The sequence below is a fragment of the Microcaecilia unicolor genome, chromosome 4 (genome assembly GCF_901765095.1).
Source record: "Microcaecilia unicolor chromosome 4, aMicUni1.1, whole genome shotgun sequence".
NCBI lineage: Eukaryota > Metazoa > Chordata > Amphibia > Gymnophiona > Siphonopidae > Microcaecilia > Microcaecilia unicolor.
In genome coordinates, this window is record NC_044034.1 from 371,205,476 (window position 1) to 371,222,995 (window position 17,520).

The 17,520-nt window shown below is 48.9% G+C and overlaps 1 protein-coding gene across 4 annotated transcripts in view; it reads left to right on the top strand.

Moving 5' to 3' along the window:
• DMD (dystrophin) overlaps window positions 1-17,520 on the top strand; it is a 2,615,032-nt gene that overhangs the window by 2,356,116 nt on the left and 241,396 nt on the right. The window lies entirely within an intron of this gene.

Here is a 17,520-nt window from a genome sequence, read left to right on the forward strand (position 1 = left end):
CTCCCTCGCGTCAAATGTCACGACGTTGGGGGCGGCGCAATGGCAGAACAACGAAGGGGTTGGCCAGGGAGGGAGGGAGGGAGGGGGGGTGTTGGTGACGAAAACCTTGCTAGCGCCCGTTTCATTTGCTCTGAAACGGGCCTCTTTTACTAGTAGTACCCTAAAGCTCACTCAGAACTCTCTCTCACTCCACATTCATTACAGCACCCAGAAACTCTCGTCAAACTTGCTGGATAAATTTTAACATTGAGCTATTCAATCCACTTAAAATAATCACGTGTTATAATATATCATGTATATCATGTTATGATATACTATCTATATGTTAACCATCTCTCTGACCTCATGTGCAACTTTCTTTAAATTAGTCACTTTACTTTCTAACTCCTCTTATCCTCTTACCTGTCTATATGTTCCATCTTTGTTTATACCCTTCCCTGTCAATTACAATGTTCTATTACGTATTGTGTTGACATTGTAAGTAGTATATTATGCCATACTTTGTATTATTTGAATATTTTTATTGCTGTAATTGCCTATTGATCATGTTTGATTTATTCTTACTGTACATCGACTTGAGTGAATTCCTTCAGAAAGGTGGTAAATAAATCCTAATAAATAAATAAATACAGTAAGTGACGTGTATAGAATTGCTATAAGTGACGTATGATAGTTAATTAGCATAAATGATATCAGATTATATTGGTTGCATTCTACCGGTACGACGTCGCCGGTGCTACTATAGGGAGTGAAGAGTGCAAGGTAAAGAAATCTAACGTGAAAATGCATATGTGAAGAAAAGTAACAGAAAGATAAAAGCAAAATTAGCTGGGATACCAAGAAAGGATCCCCGCATTGTACGATGTTGATAAAAATGTAAAAATGAATGCAAAGAAAATATGTGAAAAAAGGAAAGGGGGCAGTTATCCCATACAAGCAAATAAACGTAGGGTCCCTTTTACTAAGCTGAGTAGGTGCCTACGTGCCCCTAATACGCACCAAATTGGAGTTACCGCCCGTTTACCGCTTGGCCCTTGCGGTAATTTGAATTTTGGCACATGTCTGAAAAATATTTTTTATGTTCTGATGTACGGTAGTTATGCGCGTAGACCATTGCCGCCCGGTTACCGCGTGCGACCTTACCACTCGGTCAATGGCTTGCGGTAAGGTCTCGGACCCAAAATGGATGCACTGCAATTTTCATTTTGCCGCATGTCCGTTTTCAGCAAAAATTTTAAAAAGGCATTTTTTTGTAGGTGCGCTATAAAATAATTCTGCGCACACGCAAAACACACATCTACACTACTGCAGGCCATTGGTGTCAACCCTATCAGTCATGACTGCACCACGTGTGCAAACTCAACAAGTGAAGCAAAAAGTATTGGAACTAAAAATAAAAGGGCATCGTGAATGACCCTCATTGGGATAAGAAATGATGATATAAAATAACCCACTTAAATACAGGAGGAAAAACATTATTACATGAATCTTAAAACATAGATATGTACGATCCATTATGTAAAACCAAACAGTAATGCTATGTAAATCGTGGAGAAAATAATAATATGTAATTGAACTGGTGTACAAAAGGAATAACGGTAGTTAATGAACATAGATGGACTGAGGAGATTTGGGCAGAAGTAATAAGGAGTAACGAAGGAATGTAATTATGGAACACAACTGAACTGGTATGCAGGGGTGAATAGCGGCAGCTCAACAGGCAGAAAAGAACATGCCCCCCCCCCCCCCTCCGCAGAGGCCACTAGATCACCAGTGGCGCATCTTTCAAGGTAGGACAGGGGAGGGCTGTAGTGTGTGACGGGCATCCGGGCAGAGCCTCGGGCACTGCCCGGTTGCCCGAATGGTCAGTCTGTCCCGGGCTGACACACAGAGGGAAAGATGCTGAGGGCATCATACAGGCTTATTCACCTGGGAGGGTGGAGGATACTGGAGGAAAAGGTAAAAAGTGTCCCGGATAAGGAGCTCGATCTTAAAATGGAATAGGTCCTTGGCAGGACAGGAATAACTGGGCAGACTGGACCGGCTGGTTAGTCTTTTGCTGGCATCAGCTTCTATGTTGAATAAACCCAGAATGTTTGTGATTCAACAGGAACTGGCATATTTCACCCCATTTCGATCATTTTCACTTCTAGACGTGAATATTCCCAAAATATTTGTGATTCAACAGGAACTGGCGTATTTCACCCCATTTCGATCATTTTCACTTCTAGACGTGAATATTCCCAGAATATTTGTGATTCAACAGGAACTTCCATATTTCACCCCATTTCGATCATTTTCACTTCTAGACGTGAATATTCCCAAAATATTTGTGATTCAACAGGAACTGCCATATTTCACCCCATTTCGATCATTTTCACTTCTAGACGTGAATATTCCCAGAATATTTGTGATTCAACAGGAACTTCCATATTTCACCCCATTTCGATTATTTTCACTTCTAGACGTGAATATTCCCAAAATATTTGTGATTCAACAGGAACTGCCGTATTTCACCCCATTTCGATCATTTTCACTTCTAGACGTGAATATTCCCAGAATGTTTGTGATTCAACAGGAATTTCCATATTTCACCCCATTTCGATCATTTTCACTTCTAGACGTGAATATTCCCAGAATATTTGTGATTCAACAGGAACTTCCATATTTCACCCCATTTCGATTATTTTCACTTCTAGACGTGAATATTCCCAAAATATTTGTGATTCAACAGGAACTGCCATATTTCACCCCATTTCGATCATTTTCACTTCTAGACGTGAATATTCCCAGAATATTTGTGATTCAACAGGAACGGCCATATTTCACCCCACTTCAATCATTTTCACTTCTAGACGTGAATATTCCCAGAATATTTGTGATTTAACAGGAACGGCCATATTTCACCCCATTTCGATCATTTTCACTTCTAGACGTTAATATTCCCAGAATGTTTGTGATTCAACAGGAACTGCCATATTTCACCCCATTTCGATCATTTTCACTTCTAGACGTGAATATTCCCAGAATATTTGTGATTCAACAGGAACGGCCATATTTCACCCCATTTCGATCATTTTCACTTCTAGATGTGAATATTCCCAAATTCAGCATATCTGAAGCTCTGTTCTTCTTTCAATCCATGCAGAACTCTGAAAGGATTTGCATGAACCCAGTCCCAGTGTTATGATTGGGGTCTGAACCCCTCTCAAACTTACCTCTTTCCTGGGGGTCAGCTTCTTAGCTGGCTTCTGTTTCTTTTCTCTGTCCTTTCTGAGCTGGCTCTGCCTCTCTGTGCTGGCAGCTTCCAGCAGCAGGGCTCTAATTGTTTCACTATACTGCACCTGTGTGGGTAGTCTGAGTTGCTCTAACTCTCTTTGGGTGTACTGGCTTCAAGGGTTTCACGGTTTTGCATTGGTGTGGGTTGGGCCTCTCTGGGTCAGTGTGCTTTTGCCTAGGTCTAGGGAGTGTGACATCATCAGGGAGGGCCTTGATAAGGAAGTGGTGTTGTTTCCTTCAGGGCCTTTGCAACAGTGGTGTTTGCTGTAGGTAGGGTGGTGCAGTGTGCACTTCTGTCTCTGTGTCTAGTTTCCCTGCTTGCTTTTGCTAAGGGCCAGGTTAGTGTTAGTGCAGTGTGCACTGGTGACTGTGTGTTTAGCTTTCCTGCTTTTCCCTGATGGTTCCCCTGCTTTTCCCTCTTGGTTTTGGAAGCATTGCTATGTGTAGGGCTTTGGAAGCTCTGGTGCTGATAGAAGTACTTCAGGGTTTGGTGTTGTTAGGAACACTGCAGAGTTTGCTGTTAGAAGTACTTCTAGTGTTTGTGCTATTGGGAGCATTGCAGTCTTTGCTGTTGGTGTTTGGTGATTTAGAAGCACTTTGGGCTTATGTGTTAGCTTCACTGCTTTTTCCTTGTGGCTCCCCTGTCTTCCCTTTTAGTGCTAGGAGCTCTTCTGGTTGCTTGCCAGAGTAGTGCTTAGGAAGCACCTTGTTAGCTGTATCTAGCTTGCTAGAGCAGTGCTTAGGTAGCTGGTTAGTTCTGTGTTTAGCTTATTAGTGTAAAGCTCTGCTTGTAGCTTGGTGCTTAGTAGCACCTGTGTTAGCTTTGTATTTAGTACCCTGCTCTGTTAGTTTAGGGCTTAGGAAGTCCCTTTCTTGAGCAGGGCTTAGGAGCTCCTGTTTAGTATAGGGCTTAGGAAGTCCTTTTGTCAGTTTACTGTTAGGAACACTCCTGCTGGTTTAGGGCTTGGGAGCAAGTAGATCAGTTTAGGTTTAGGAGCACTTCTGTTTCCAGTCCTGGTCCCTATGTCATCCGGTATCCAGTAAGTCCTGTCGGCTACTCGAACCCAGGAGCTCAACTTCTGGGGGGCTTAGTAGCTAAGTGCAGGTGAAGCTGTGTGGACCAGTCCAGTGTGCTCCAGTCCGGTGTTCCAGTCCTGTGTCCTCCAGTCCGGGGGACCAGTCCAGTGTGTTCCGGTCCGGTGTGTGTTCCAGTCTGGTGTGCTCCAGTTCAGTGTGTTCCGGTCCAGTGTGTGTTCCAGTCCGAGGGATTGCAGTCCAGTGTTCCAGTCCTGTGTCCTCCAGTCCGGGGGATTCCAGTCCAGGTGTTCTGGTTCGCTGGGCAGTGCCTGCAGTCCCTGACGGTGTGCTTACCCAGTGTTGGTTGGTGGGTTTTGCCTGCTGCTGTCGCTCCTCGGCAGCAGCCCAAGGGCTCACGTTTGCTCCAGAGCCCGGCCCCGCGGGCTCTGAACCTGAGAACCTGACACCCAGCAAAGGAGGGATTTCTCACATTATTAACCAAAGTTAGCTACTGGGTCAAAGCTCTGATTATCCCAGTAAATCTGTACATCCAAGCATGGCTTAGAACTGGGTCAAAGGAGATTCTAACTGCCCCACTTTGAGATTAGCTGAGTCAGTGCTGAAAGCAAAACAAATGACCAAACGCTCCAGAGCTGATTCCCTGAGCGGCCGGCCACTGCCCTCGGCAAGAAATTAAAATCATGTATCATAAATGCTTTCTCGCCACAGCAAACTTGTGATTTCTGGGATCATTAGAGTCTAAATATAGGTTACCTCCCTCCCCAGTGGCCAGCTCACAGCTCGAGAGGTGATTGGTTCTTCTGCAATTAAGCCAGATTTGAACCTCAGGAGGTTCAAACACTGGAAAGGCCATTGTGAAAGGGGCATGAACAGCCCAACTCCCCATCTGCTCCAGCTAACGCAGGAAATGTATTGTCTTGAAATACGCTTGGACTATAATATGTTCTCAGGCGTGTATTACTCTGCAGCTGATTCAGACTGAGCCATGTAAAACCCTGTAATTCTTCCCAGGCGCCAGCTGTCAAGTTCTCCCTAATGCCCTTTGTCCCTTACAGTTTTTCGGATGCACGTATTGGACGCACGCCAAAAATGGAATTACTGCTAGAGCCATGTGGTAGCCGGCTGGTAACTCCATTTAGTTAATATTTAGACTTAACTGGCCACGGCTATCCATAAAGATAGGACAGCTATTTATACGTTAAACATGGCTGGTTAGCTCTGAATATTGGAATCTAAGCAGACTGTATCCTCGGAACACTCCGAGCATAGCTGGGCTTCCACTTGGGCGCTAACTGATCATTTTCAATGGCATTAACTGATTAAGTGCTCCTGAAAATGGCCAGATAGCTGCATACAAGCGAGTTAACCGGTCAGTGGCTGTTCCTGGCTGATTAACTCGCTGTCAATATCAGCCGGACTATATCTTTTGGAGGTGTGTTTTCCAACAGTGGCGTAGCTTGGACTGAATGGGTCCTGGGCGGAAAAATTGAGGTGGATTCTCTATAACACCATTGCTCCCAAGGTAGTGGGGACTGAGGAGGGGAGGGATGGAGGGAGGATGCACATTTCCCAAAGCAGACATATTACAATTAATACCTTTGTTTTCTGAGCGTTGCTTTGCTCCTGATGTCTCTCTTTTACTTTTCTGTTTTTCTTCGGGGTCTTGTGTCCTTTTGACATTTCTTCTCTCTATATATCCAGCATTTATCTTTTTTTTTGTGTCCCCTCTGTGTCCTTGTCACTATCCTCCCCCAATGTTCAGTATCTCTTCTCTGTGTCCCTATCTATCCCCTTGTGACCAGTATTGCCCCTGTGTGTTCCTGTCCTTATGTTCCCTTCAGGGCCAGCACCTCTTCTGTGTCCCTGTCTCTCCCCATGTCCAGTTTCTACCTTCTCTCTTCCCTTTGACCAGCAACCCTTCTGAACTTCTGTGGTTTGACATCTCTCTCTACCTTTCTCTGCTGGTCCAGCATCTTTCCCCCACCTCCTGCAGTCCAGCATCTGCCCGCATGGATTGGATTGGATTTATTAATTACTACTACTACTACTTAACATTTCTAAAGCGCTACTAGGGTTACGCAGCGCTGTACAATTTAACATAGAGGGACGGTCCCTGCTCAAGGATCTTACAATCTAAGAGACAAGTGAACGGACAGTCCGATAGGGGCGGTCAAATTGGGGCAGTCTGGATTTAGTGAACGGTAAGAGTTAGGTGCCGAATGCAGCATTGAAGAGGTGGGTTTTAAGCAAAGACTTGAAGAGGGGTAGGGAGGGGGCTTGGCGTAAGGGCTCAGGAAGGTTGTTCCAAGCATAGGGTGAGGTGAGGCAGAATGAGCGGAGCCTGGAGTTGGCGGTGGCGGAGAAGGGTACAGAGAGGAGGGATTTGTCCTGTGAACGGAGGTTACGGGCGGGAACATAGGGGGAGATGAGGGAGGAGAGGTAGTGAGGGGCAGCAGACTGAGTGCATTTGTAGGTAAGAAGGAGAAGCTTGAATTGAATGCGGTATCTGATATACATACATCATACCATCAGAAGTTTCTCTGCTCCTCCCCCTCCCTCGCAGTCCAGCATCTGCCCCCTCTCTTTCCCCTCCCCTTTGCTCTAATTCTCTCACTCTCTCTCTCTCTCCCTCTCTCTCCCTTCTGCTGCTCCACCCACATTCCAGCATCTCTTTCCTCCCATCTCTCTCTCTATATCCTCTACTTCACCCCCCCCCCCCAAGTCTAGCATCTCTTCCCCTCTGCTCCCCATCAGCCAGTTCAGCATTCCATTCCCCCATGCCTAGGGTTACCATTCGTCCGGATTTCCCCGGACATGTCCTCTTTTTGAGGGCATGTCCGGGGCGTCCGGTGGATTTTGCCTGCACCCACGTTTGTCCGGATTTCTGGACAAACGTGGGCGCGGGTGCGGGCAGGCGCGTGCGTGTGGGCGGGCGATCGGCGCCGTGGTAACCCTCCCGTCCCCTCCCCTTCCTTACCATGTTCCCTGGTGGTCTAGTGACGTCTTCGAGGCAGGAAAGAGCCCCCTCTTTCCTGCCTGGAGCGCTGCCTCCCCTCTCTATCATCCTCCTCGGTCTGGCTGGGATTCAAAATGGCCGCCGAGAGTTGAACTGTCGCGAGGCCACTTCAAACTCTCGGTGGCCATTTTGAATCTCCAGCCAGACCGAGGAGGATGCAGGCAGGCAAGGACAGGCAGCGCTCCGGGCAGGAAAGAGGGGGCTCTTTCCTGCCCCGAAGAGAAGACCCTACTAGACCACCAGGGCTAGATAGTAAGTGAGGGGGGGGAATATGTGAGGGGGGGGAACCATGTGACGGGGGGCGGGGAATAGAGGGGCGGAACGAGGACCCGAAGGGGGCGTGGCGGGGGCGGGGTATGAGGCGTGGCGGGGGCGGGGTAGGGGGCGTGACATGTGTCCTCTTTTTCAGAGGACACAAAATGGTAACCCTACCCATGCCTGAGTCCAGCTTATCAACCTTTCTGTCCTTCTCCCCTCCCTCTCACGGCCATGTGCGTCCATGTATCACTATCTATCCCCCTTCCCAACTCCCACTGGTCCACAACACAAGACAGAGAGAGTGCTGCAAGGTGCCTCTCTAGCCATCAGGCTTTTCCTGTGCACATTCCTCCCACAGGAAGTTGCATCAGAAAGGTGGGACATACACAGGAAATGCCGCGCTGGCCAGAGAGGCAGGTTTCAGTGCGCTCTTTACTGCATGTGGAGGACTGGTGGGGGGAAGGGAGCTGGAGAGATGCCAGACTCAGGGGTGGGGTAAGGAAGGAAGGTGCAACTTGGTCAGCCCTGAGCATTTTGCCGGGTTCGCACAATGGTAGCTAAGCCCCTAGTCTCCAGAATTCTGCACAGTACTGCAAATGGGGCCTCACCAGAGGCATTATCAAATCCTTTGTCCTACTGGCCGTTCCTCTCCCTATGCACCCAAACATCCTTCTGGCTTTTACCATCACCGTTTCTACCTCTTTGGCCACCTTAAGATCATCAGATATGCTCTTCTTTCACGAACAGAAATATTTGACCCCCCCCCCCCCCCCCCATACTCTAATGCATTTTGTACAAAGATCTTCCTAGACTGGGGTCCATCCCATGACCATTTTTACAAGGATTGAGCAGAGAATGGGGAGACCTCATTATTTATCTTCAATATTTACATATCCACCTGACAACCAACCTGCCCAAGTCGAGGTCCAAATGAGCGAAGCAATCAAACAACAGAAATAATCATAAAATGAATCAAGTAAATCAACAAAACAAAATGGCCATAGAAAAGTACAATTAAACCAAAAAAGACAAATAATGAACTCATACTGCAGAAATCAGGTAAATCGACATCCAGGTGACGAGGTGGAACAGCCAGAGGTACAGGTGACATTTAGAAATCCCAGGCCAAGCCGTCCCAGGTCCCACCCTCAGAAGATTCCCGCTTCCTGTCTTCCAGCTCCACTTCACTCTAAGAAATAACAAAAGGGGGATAAAATGGCTTATTTTCAAAAGATACTTGCCACAGGCAGAAGGTCTTTGAACCAGAGCCTTCAGATATAGAGAGAAAAACAAATCCCTTTGAAAAAGAGCAGCGGACGCTGGCGAGGAACAGACCTCTCAGACAAAACTCTCAAATGCATGCTGAACAAACTGCAAAGCTCAAGGAGATTCAGACGCTGTAGTTAGTGCAGGGACATGAAAGCCCAGAACATTTCCATCAAAGCATCATTGGTCAGGGTTATTAAACATATGGGGCCCTTTAGTGGACTTAGCATGCGCTGAATGCTGCGTGGCATTTACCACGTGCAAGAGTCTGTAGCCAGGGGTGTAGCCAGACTTCGGCGGGAGGGGGGTCCAGAGCCCGAGGAGAGGGGGCACATTTTAGCCCCCCTCCCCCTGCCGTGGCTGACACCCCCCCCCCCCCCCCCGCCGCCGCTGCCACCACCACCACCAATTTTCACCCACCCCCCCCCTGCCGACGAGCCTCTCGACCCCCACCTCCCGCCACCAACCCTCCCCTGCTGTTGCCGTCACCTACCTGTGCTGGCAGGGGACCCCAACCCCGAGGTCCTCTGCTTCCTTCGTTCTGTTTCTGAATCTGACGTCCTGCACGTACAACGTCAGACTCAGAAACAGAACGAAGGAAGAAGAGGACCTCGGCTGGCGGGGGTTGGGGTCCCCCGCCAGCAAAGGTAGCAGATGGCGATGGCGGGTTGGCGGCGGGAGGGGGGGTCAAGAGGGTCATCGGCAGGGGGGTCCAGGGCCAAATCTACGGGTGCCCAGACCCCCGTGGCCCCACGTAGCTGCACCTCTGCTTGTTGATAGCAGCTGTTCTTTGTGAATCCAGCCCCATCTGTCTACTACAGATGCCACCATTTCAAAATGACTGGGGGAGGGACAAGCACAATCCATATTCCTGCATCCCTGCTTGACAATCCCCACAGAAATTGTGACCAGAGACATAGCCAGAAGTTGATTTGGGGGAGGACCGAGTTTGGACCAGGGGGGCCAAGCATTTTCTCTCAGTCCCCCTTCCACCCACTACTGCCAAAAATGACCCTCCCCCCCCAATCATACCTTTGCTGAAGGGGATGCTCAAACCATGCAAATACTATTCCACTGATACCTGTTTCTCCGCCAGGGATGTACTCAGCAGCAATACTAGAATCAAGGCAGATCCCCCATCACGGTTAGTGGCATAGCCAGTGGGGGCCTTGGGAACCTGGGCCCCCTCCGAAATTGTGGCAGCCAATATATGGCACATTGAGCAGAAGTTTTTAACATATCATCAACGACGACACCTAAATCCCTTTCTCGGTCCATGACTCCCAATGCTGAACCTTGCATGACGTAGTTATAGTTTGGGTTCCTCTTTCCCACGTGCATCACTTTGCACATGCTCACATTAAACGTCATCTGCCATTTAGACGCCCAGTCTCCCAGTCTCGTAAGGTCCTCTTGTAGTTTTTCACAATCTTCCCGCGATTTGACTACTTTGAATAACTTTGTGTCATCAGCAAATTTTATTACCTCGCTAGTTACTCCCATCTCTAAATCATTTATAAATATATTAAAAAGCAGCGGTCCCAGCACAGACCCCCTGAGGAACCCCCATTAACTACCCTTCTCCATTGCGAATACTGACCTTTTAGTCCCACTCTCTGTTTCCTATCTTTCAACCAGTTTTTAATCCACAGTAAGACACTACCTCCGATCCCATTTCCCTCTAATTTACTGGTGCCCAATCAGGTATAGAAATGACATTGTTCTATAACATCACACTTAAATCCTGGGGATGCCCCTTCCTTGGCCACGCCCCCTTTTGAGCTGCATGCCATAAAATTTAGACCCTGCGTATTATAGACCGCTCATAACTCCAAACGACTGCCAATTAACACAAATTATTGATTGTTAACGGCTCATTAAGGGGCCCTTTTACTAATCCACCTAGGTGCCTAAATACGCCCAACATGGGCCTATTCAGAGCTACCACCCAGGTACCAAGTGGTCCAGGTGGTAATTTCATTTTTTACGTGCGCCCACCACATGCGCCAGACAGTTTCCGTTGGTCAGTGCTAACCGGGCGGTAATTGGCATTTTACACACGCTGATGATTATGACCCGGTTAACGCGTGAGACCTTACTGCTAAGTGAATGGGTGGCGGTAAGGTCTCAGGCCCATATGGACACACGCAGTTTTCATTTTGCCGCATGTCCATTTGCGCCCCCCTCCCCCCCCAAAAAAAGGTGCGCTGAAAAATGGACCTGCGCACGCTCAATACACGCATCCACACCAGCGCAGGCCACTTTTCAGTGCACCTTAGTAAAAAAAAAACCCCTAACTAATTAGTATGCATGCAGATCTGGGATCCACGCCCAACCGGGCGATGATCTATATAGAATCCAGAGGATTACCGTTTAAACAAAGCAGATATTGTTCTCACAGTATTACCAACCTGTCAGAATGTTGGAGAATTGTGGGGTGCATTTGTCAGTCATACCAAAAGCAGGATCCCTTCTATCCTGTGGGCACGATCAACAAAAGAAAGAGTAGTGGATGCTTGGAATGCCCTCCCGCGGGAGGTGGTGGAAATGAAAATGGTAACGGAATTCAAACATTGCGTGGGATAAGCATAAAGGAATCCTGTGCTGAAGGAAATGGATCCTCAGGAGCTTAGTCAAGATCGGGAGGCAGGGATAGTGCTGGACAGACTTGTACGGTCTGTGCCAGAGCCGGTGGTGTGCAGCGGGACTGGTGGTTGGGAGGCGGGGATAGTGCTGGACAGACTTGTATGGTCTGTGCCAGAGCCGGTGGTGGGAAGTGGGACTGGTGGTTGGGAGGCGGGGATAGGGCTGGGCAGACTTATACGGTCTGTGCCAGAGCCAGTGGTGGGAAGTGGGACTGGTGGTTGGGAGGCGGGGATAGTGCTGGACAGACTTGTACGGTCTGTGCCAGAGCCGGTGGTTGGGAGGCAGGGCTGGTGGTGGGGAGGTGAGGATAGTGCTGGGCAGACTTATACGGGCTGTGCCAGAGCCGGTGGTTGGGAGGTGGGGCTGGTGGTTGGGAGGTGGGGATAGTGCAGGGCAGACTTATACGGTCTGTGCCAGAGCCGGTGGTGGGAGGCGGGGATAGTGCTGGGCAGACTTATATGGTCTGTGTCAGAGCCGGTGGTGGGAGGCGGGGCTGGTGGTTGGGAGGTGGGGCTAGTGCAGGGCAGACTTATACGGTCTGTGCCAGAGCCGGTGGTGGGAGGCGGGGCTGGTGGTTGGGAGGCGGGGATAGTGCTGGGCAGACTTATACGGTCTGTGCCAGAGCCAGTGGTGGGAGGCGGGGCTGGTGGTTGGGAGGCGGGGATAGTGCTGGGCAGACTTATACGGTCTGTGCCAGAGCCGGTGGTGGGAGGCGGGGCTGGTGGTTGGGAGGCGGGGATAGTGCTGGGCAGACTTATACGGTCTGTGCCAGAGCCGGTGGTGGGAGGAGGGGCTGGTGGTTGGGAGGCGGGGATAATGCTGGACAGACTTATACAGTCTGTGCCCTGAAGAGCACAGGTACAAATCAAAGTAGGGTATACACAAAAAGCAGCAAATATGAGTTATCTTGTTGGGCAGACTGGATGAACCGTGCAGGTCTTTTTCTGCCATCATCTACTATGTTACTATGTAACAAGTAAGTCACTTACAAGCCTGTAGAAACCACAAAAAAATGAAAGTAGATGAATTTGACAGTACTTTAAACTCTACACTACTTTCATCTCACAGAGAAGTGATGCAAAAGCTTGTTTGCCACACATAAAACTTAATGCTTCATGTGCCAATCCAGAGACAATAAAAGACAAAGGTTCCTACAGAGGAAAGCACTTAGAAAACATCTGCAAAAACCAACAGTCACCCCAGGACTACAGACTTCTGCTGTGCGGAGCATGACTTCTGACTGTGTTTGTATATCAGTGAGATCCTCAACAGAGGAGATACCCTGAAGGAGAGAAATGCTCAAAATGAGCTTTGCAGTTGAGTTTCAGTGCTAAACTATCCAGAGTCCTGCATTTAGGGTCTGGAAATTCTGGAGAATGGTACCTGATTGGGGGAGGGGAAGAGAAGATTAATGACTAGTTGGACCTCGGGTTGATTGTAGCCAGTGGTTTCGAGATAGTGAAATTATGCGGACAAGGTCTGGACACGTCGGTGCTGGAACCGCTGCTTTTTAACATATTTATAAATGATCTAGAGATGGGAGTAACTAGTGAAGTAATTAAATTTGCTGACGACACAAAGTTATTCAAAGTTGTTAAATTGCGAGAGGATGGTAAAAAATGAAAAGGGGACCTTATGACATTGGGAGACTGGGCATCTAAATGGCAGATGACTTTTAATGTGAACAAGTGCAAAGTGATGCATGTGGGAAAGAGGAACCCGAATTATAGCTACGTCATGCAAGGTTCCACGTTAGGACTCACCGACCAGGAAAGGGATCTAGGCGTCATTGAAACCCCTGTGCTCAGTGCTTCGGCAGCCAAGAAAGCAAATAGAATGTTAGGTATTATTAGGAAAGGAATTGAAAACAAAATGAGGACGTTATAATGCCTTTGTATCGCTCCATGTGCGACCGCACCTCGAATACTGTGTTCAATTCTGGTCACAGCATCTCAAAAAAGATATAGTGGAATTAGAAAGATACAGAGAAGGACGACGAAAATGATAAAGGGAGGGACGACTTCCCTATGAGGAAAGGCTGAAGCGGCTAGGCTCTTCAACTTGGAGAAAAGGCCGCTGAGGGGAGATATGATGGAGGTCTATAAAATAATGAGTGGAATGGAGCGGGTAGACTTGAATCGCTTGTTTACTCTTTCCACAAATACTAGGACTAGGGAGCATGCCAAGAAGCTACTAAGTAGTAAATTTAATACGAATTGGAGAAATCTTTCTTCACTGGAATTCCTTACCAGAGAATGTGGTAAAGGCGGTTAGCTTAGCAGAGTTTAAAAGGGTCTGGACAGCTTGCTAAAGGAAAAGTCCCACAGACCATATTAAATTGACTTAGGAAAATCAACTGCTTATTTCTGGATAAGCATCATAAAATGTATTGAGCTTTTCAGGGATCTTGTCAGGTACTTGTGACCTGGATTGGCCACTGTTGAAACAGGATACTTGGCTTGATGGACCTTTGGTCTGTCCCAGTGTTTGGGGGGTCATCTTTGATTCCCTCCAGTGGTCATCTGGTCATTTAGCAGTAGTGTAGCCAGGTTGAGGGCGCGGGGGGGGGGGGTGGAGGGCAGACTACCGATGGCACCAGCATGTATTTCAAAAGCACAGATGGCATGTAAAATGGGTGCCGGGGCCATTGGAAGTCCATTTAGGGGAGCAGCTGCTCCCCTGGTGACCCACCTAGCTATGCCTCTGGTCATTTAGGGACCTTTTTATGTCTATCCACACTGATCTCTACTATCCCTTCGTCTCCCTTAGAAATCCCCCGTGCTTGACTGACACCCTCTGGAATTCCGATACCATTTTCATCCCCACCACCTCCGCTGTGAGGCCATCCATGCCTCCATCACCTTTCCAGTGGCGTACCAATGGGGAGGTGGGGGCGGTCCTCCCCGGGTGCACGCCGCTGGGGGGGTGCCACGCGCCGGTGAGCGTCATTCGTTTCCATGCTCCCTCTGACCCGGAAAGGTTACTTCCTGTTCCGGGGCAGAGGGAAGCATGGAACGAACAACGCTGGACCGGCGCGCGGCACCCCTCCAGCGGCGTTGCACCCGGGGGGTTCTTTCGCCGGTGGTGGGGGGTGTGCATTCGCCGAGGTGGGGTCACGCTGGCACGGGGGGGTGCTGCACCCGGGGGGCAGGGCGCATCGGCGATCTGCCCTGGTGTCAGGGCCCCTCGGAACGCCACTGCACCTTTCCATAAGAAGTACTTCCTTAGCTCACTCCTGAATCTATCCTCCTCAACCTCCATCCTACGCCCCTCATTCCAGAGCTTCTTTTCAACTGAAAGAGACCTGTATTTCATGCCACAGAGTTATTTAGATGCGTCATATTGCACTCTCCAGCTTTCTTCTAAAGTATACATATTGAGATCTTTTAAGTCTGTCTTCAAACACTTTATGACAAAGATCACTGAACATTTTGGTGGCTGCCCTCATGGACCGACTCCATCATGTTTTTATCTTTTGAAGTTGTGCTCGCCATTCCTCTTTCTATGCCCCAAAGCATCCTTCTGGCTTCTTCTGTCAACTTTTCTCTCCGTTTGGCCACCTTAAGTTCATCAGATATGATGATCACACCCAAGTCCCTCCCTTCTTCTTGCAATTCACTCCCAATACTTTTACCACTCCTTTGGGTTTTGTAGCCCAGAAGCATGACCGTGAATGTTTAGATTAATCTTAGCTGCCGAAATCTAGACCATTCTTCAAACTTTGCTAGATTCCTCTCATGTTATCCACACCATCCAGAGTGTCTACCCTATTGAAGATTTTGGTATCATTAGCAAAAAGTTAACCCTTACCAGACAGCCCTCCAGCAATATCCTTTAAGAACAGAATCAAGAACTAATCCCTGTGGTAACATGGAGGGGCATAATCGAACGGGGCCAGCCATTTATATGGCCGGCCATCTCTAAGGCTGGCCCCGTAAAGCGGCATACCCGACCGTATTATCGAAACAAGATGGCCGGCCATCTTTCGTTTCGATAATACGGTCGGGGCCGGCCAATTCTCAACATTTGGTTCGACCTTAGAGATGGCCGCCCTTAGAGATGGCCGACGTTGGTTTTTCGCCGATAATGGAAACTGAAGACGGCCATCTCAAAACCGGCCAAATCCAAGCCAATTTGATCGTGGGAGGAGCCAGCATTTGTAGTGCACTAGTCCCCCTCACATGCCAGGACACCAACCGGGCACCCTAGGGGGCACTGCAGTGGACTTCACAAATTGCTCCCAGGTTCATAGCTCCCTTACTTTGTGTGCTGAGCCCCCCCCAAACCCCCTCCCAAACCTACTACCCATAACTGTACAACACTACCATAGCCCTTAAAGGGTAACGGGGGATACCTAGATGTGGGTACAGTGGGTTTCGGAGGGCTCCCATTTACCACCACGTCCACAAGTGTAACAGGTAGGGGGGGTGGGCCTGGGTCCGCCTGACTGAAGTGCACTGCAGTACCCACTAAAACTGCTCCAGGGACCTGCATACTGTTGTGATGGAGCTGGGTATGACATTTGAGGCTGGCATAGAGGCTGGCAAAAAAAAAAATTTTAATTTTTTTTTTGGGTGGGAGAGGGTTGGTGACCACTGGAGGAGTAAGGGGAGGTGATCCCCGATTCCCTCTGTTGGTCATCTGGTCAGTTGGGGCACCTTTTCAAGGCTTGGTCGTGAACAAGAAGGGACCAAGTAAAGTCGGCCAAATGCTCGTCAGGGCCGCCCTTCCTTTTTCCATTATCGGCCGAGGACGGCCATCTCTTAACCACGCTCCCGCCCCGCCTTCGGTACACTGCCGACACGCCCCCTTGAACTTTGGCCGTCCCTGCGACGGAAAGCAGTTGAGGACGTGCGAAATCGGCTTTCAATTATGCCGATTTGGCCGCCCTTAGGAGAAGGGTGCCCATCTCCCGATTTGTGTCGGAAGAAGGGCGCCCTTCTCCTTTGAAAATAAGCCTGATAGTGGGTGTAACCTCCAATGAGTGACAGTTACAACCTAAACAAAGACAGAGGCGGTGTAACCTCCATTGAGGGGCAATTACAACCCTAAAGAAAGGCGGTGGGGAGAGAGCGTTAATCTGCATGTATTGACAAGTACAGCTCTAGCCAAAATTAACGGCAGACTAGATGGTCAGTGATGGTCTTTATGCTGCTGCTAATTTGCTCCATGACTATGTTACTACCGTGTTTCCCCGAAAATAAGACACTGTCTTATATTAATTTTTGCCCCCCAAAATGCGCTAGGTATTATTTTCAGGGGCTGTCTTATTTTTCGGAGAAACATCGGGGTTGGATCAGGGTTGGCCCGCCCACCCTCCGTCGCTCCCGGAACTAACCCTTAAACGCCTCCTTTCACCTTCGCAGCAAGCAGCAGCAGGGCAGGCCGCTTCTTTCCTTCCGTGTCCTGCCCTCGCCTGACGTAACGTCCGCGAGGACGGGGCATGGAAGGAAGGAGAGGTCTGCCCTGCTGCTGCTTGCTGCGAAGGTGAAAGGAGGCGTTTAAGGTTAGTTCTGGGAGCGAAGGAGGGTGGGCCCGGCGACCTCGGGTGGGGGGGGGGGGCGGACCGGGGGCGGCCTTGTCCGGCTCTCGGCAGCCCTGCTTTCAAACAAAAATTTGCTAGGTCTTATTTTCGAGGGAGGCCTTATATCTACCAATTTAGGAAAACCTCTACTAGGTCTTATTTTCGGGGAAACAGGGTAATTCCTTTTTCCCCAACAAAGAGTTAGTCAAGGATGAGGCAATATTGAGCATCACTTGCTGAAAAGACTGATAAGAAAGAAAAGTACTACTACTACTTAGCATTTCTATAGCACTGCCAGGGTTACGCAGCGCTGTACAAGTTCAAATATGGGGAAGGACAGTCCCTGCTCAAGAGAGCTTACAATCTAAAGGTAAAAACTATGTAGTCAGTGTAGGTATCATGAATGGGGAAGGTGGTTAGGCGCCAAAAGCAAGGGAGAAGAGATGGCCTTAAGTAAGACTTGAAAATGGGCAGGGAGGGCGCTTGGCGTATG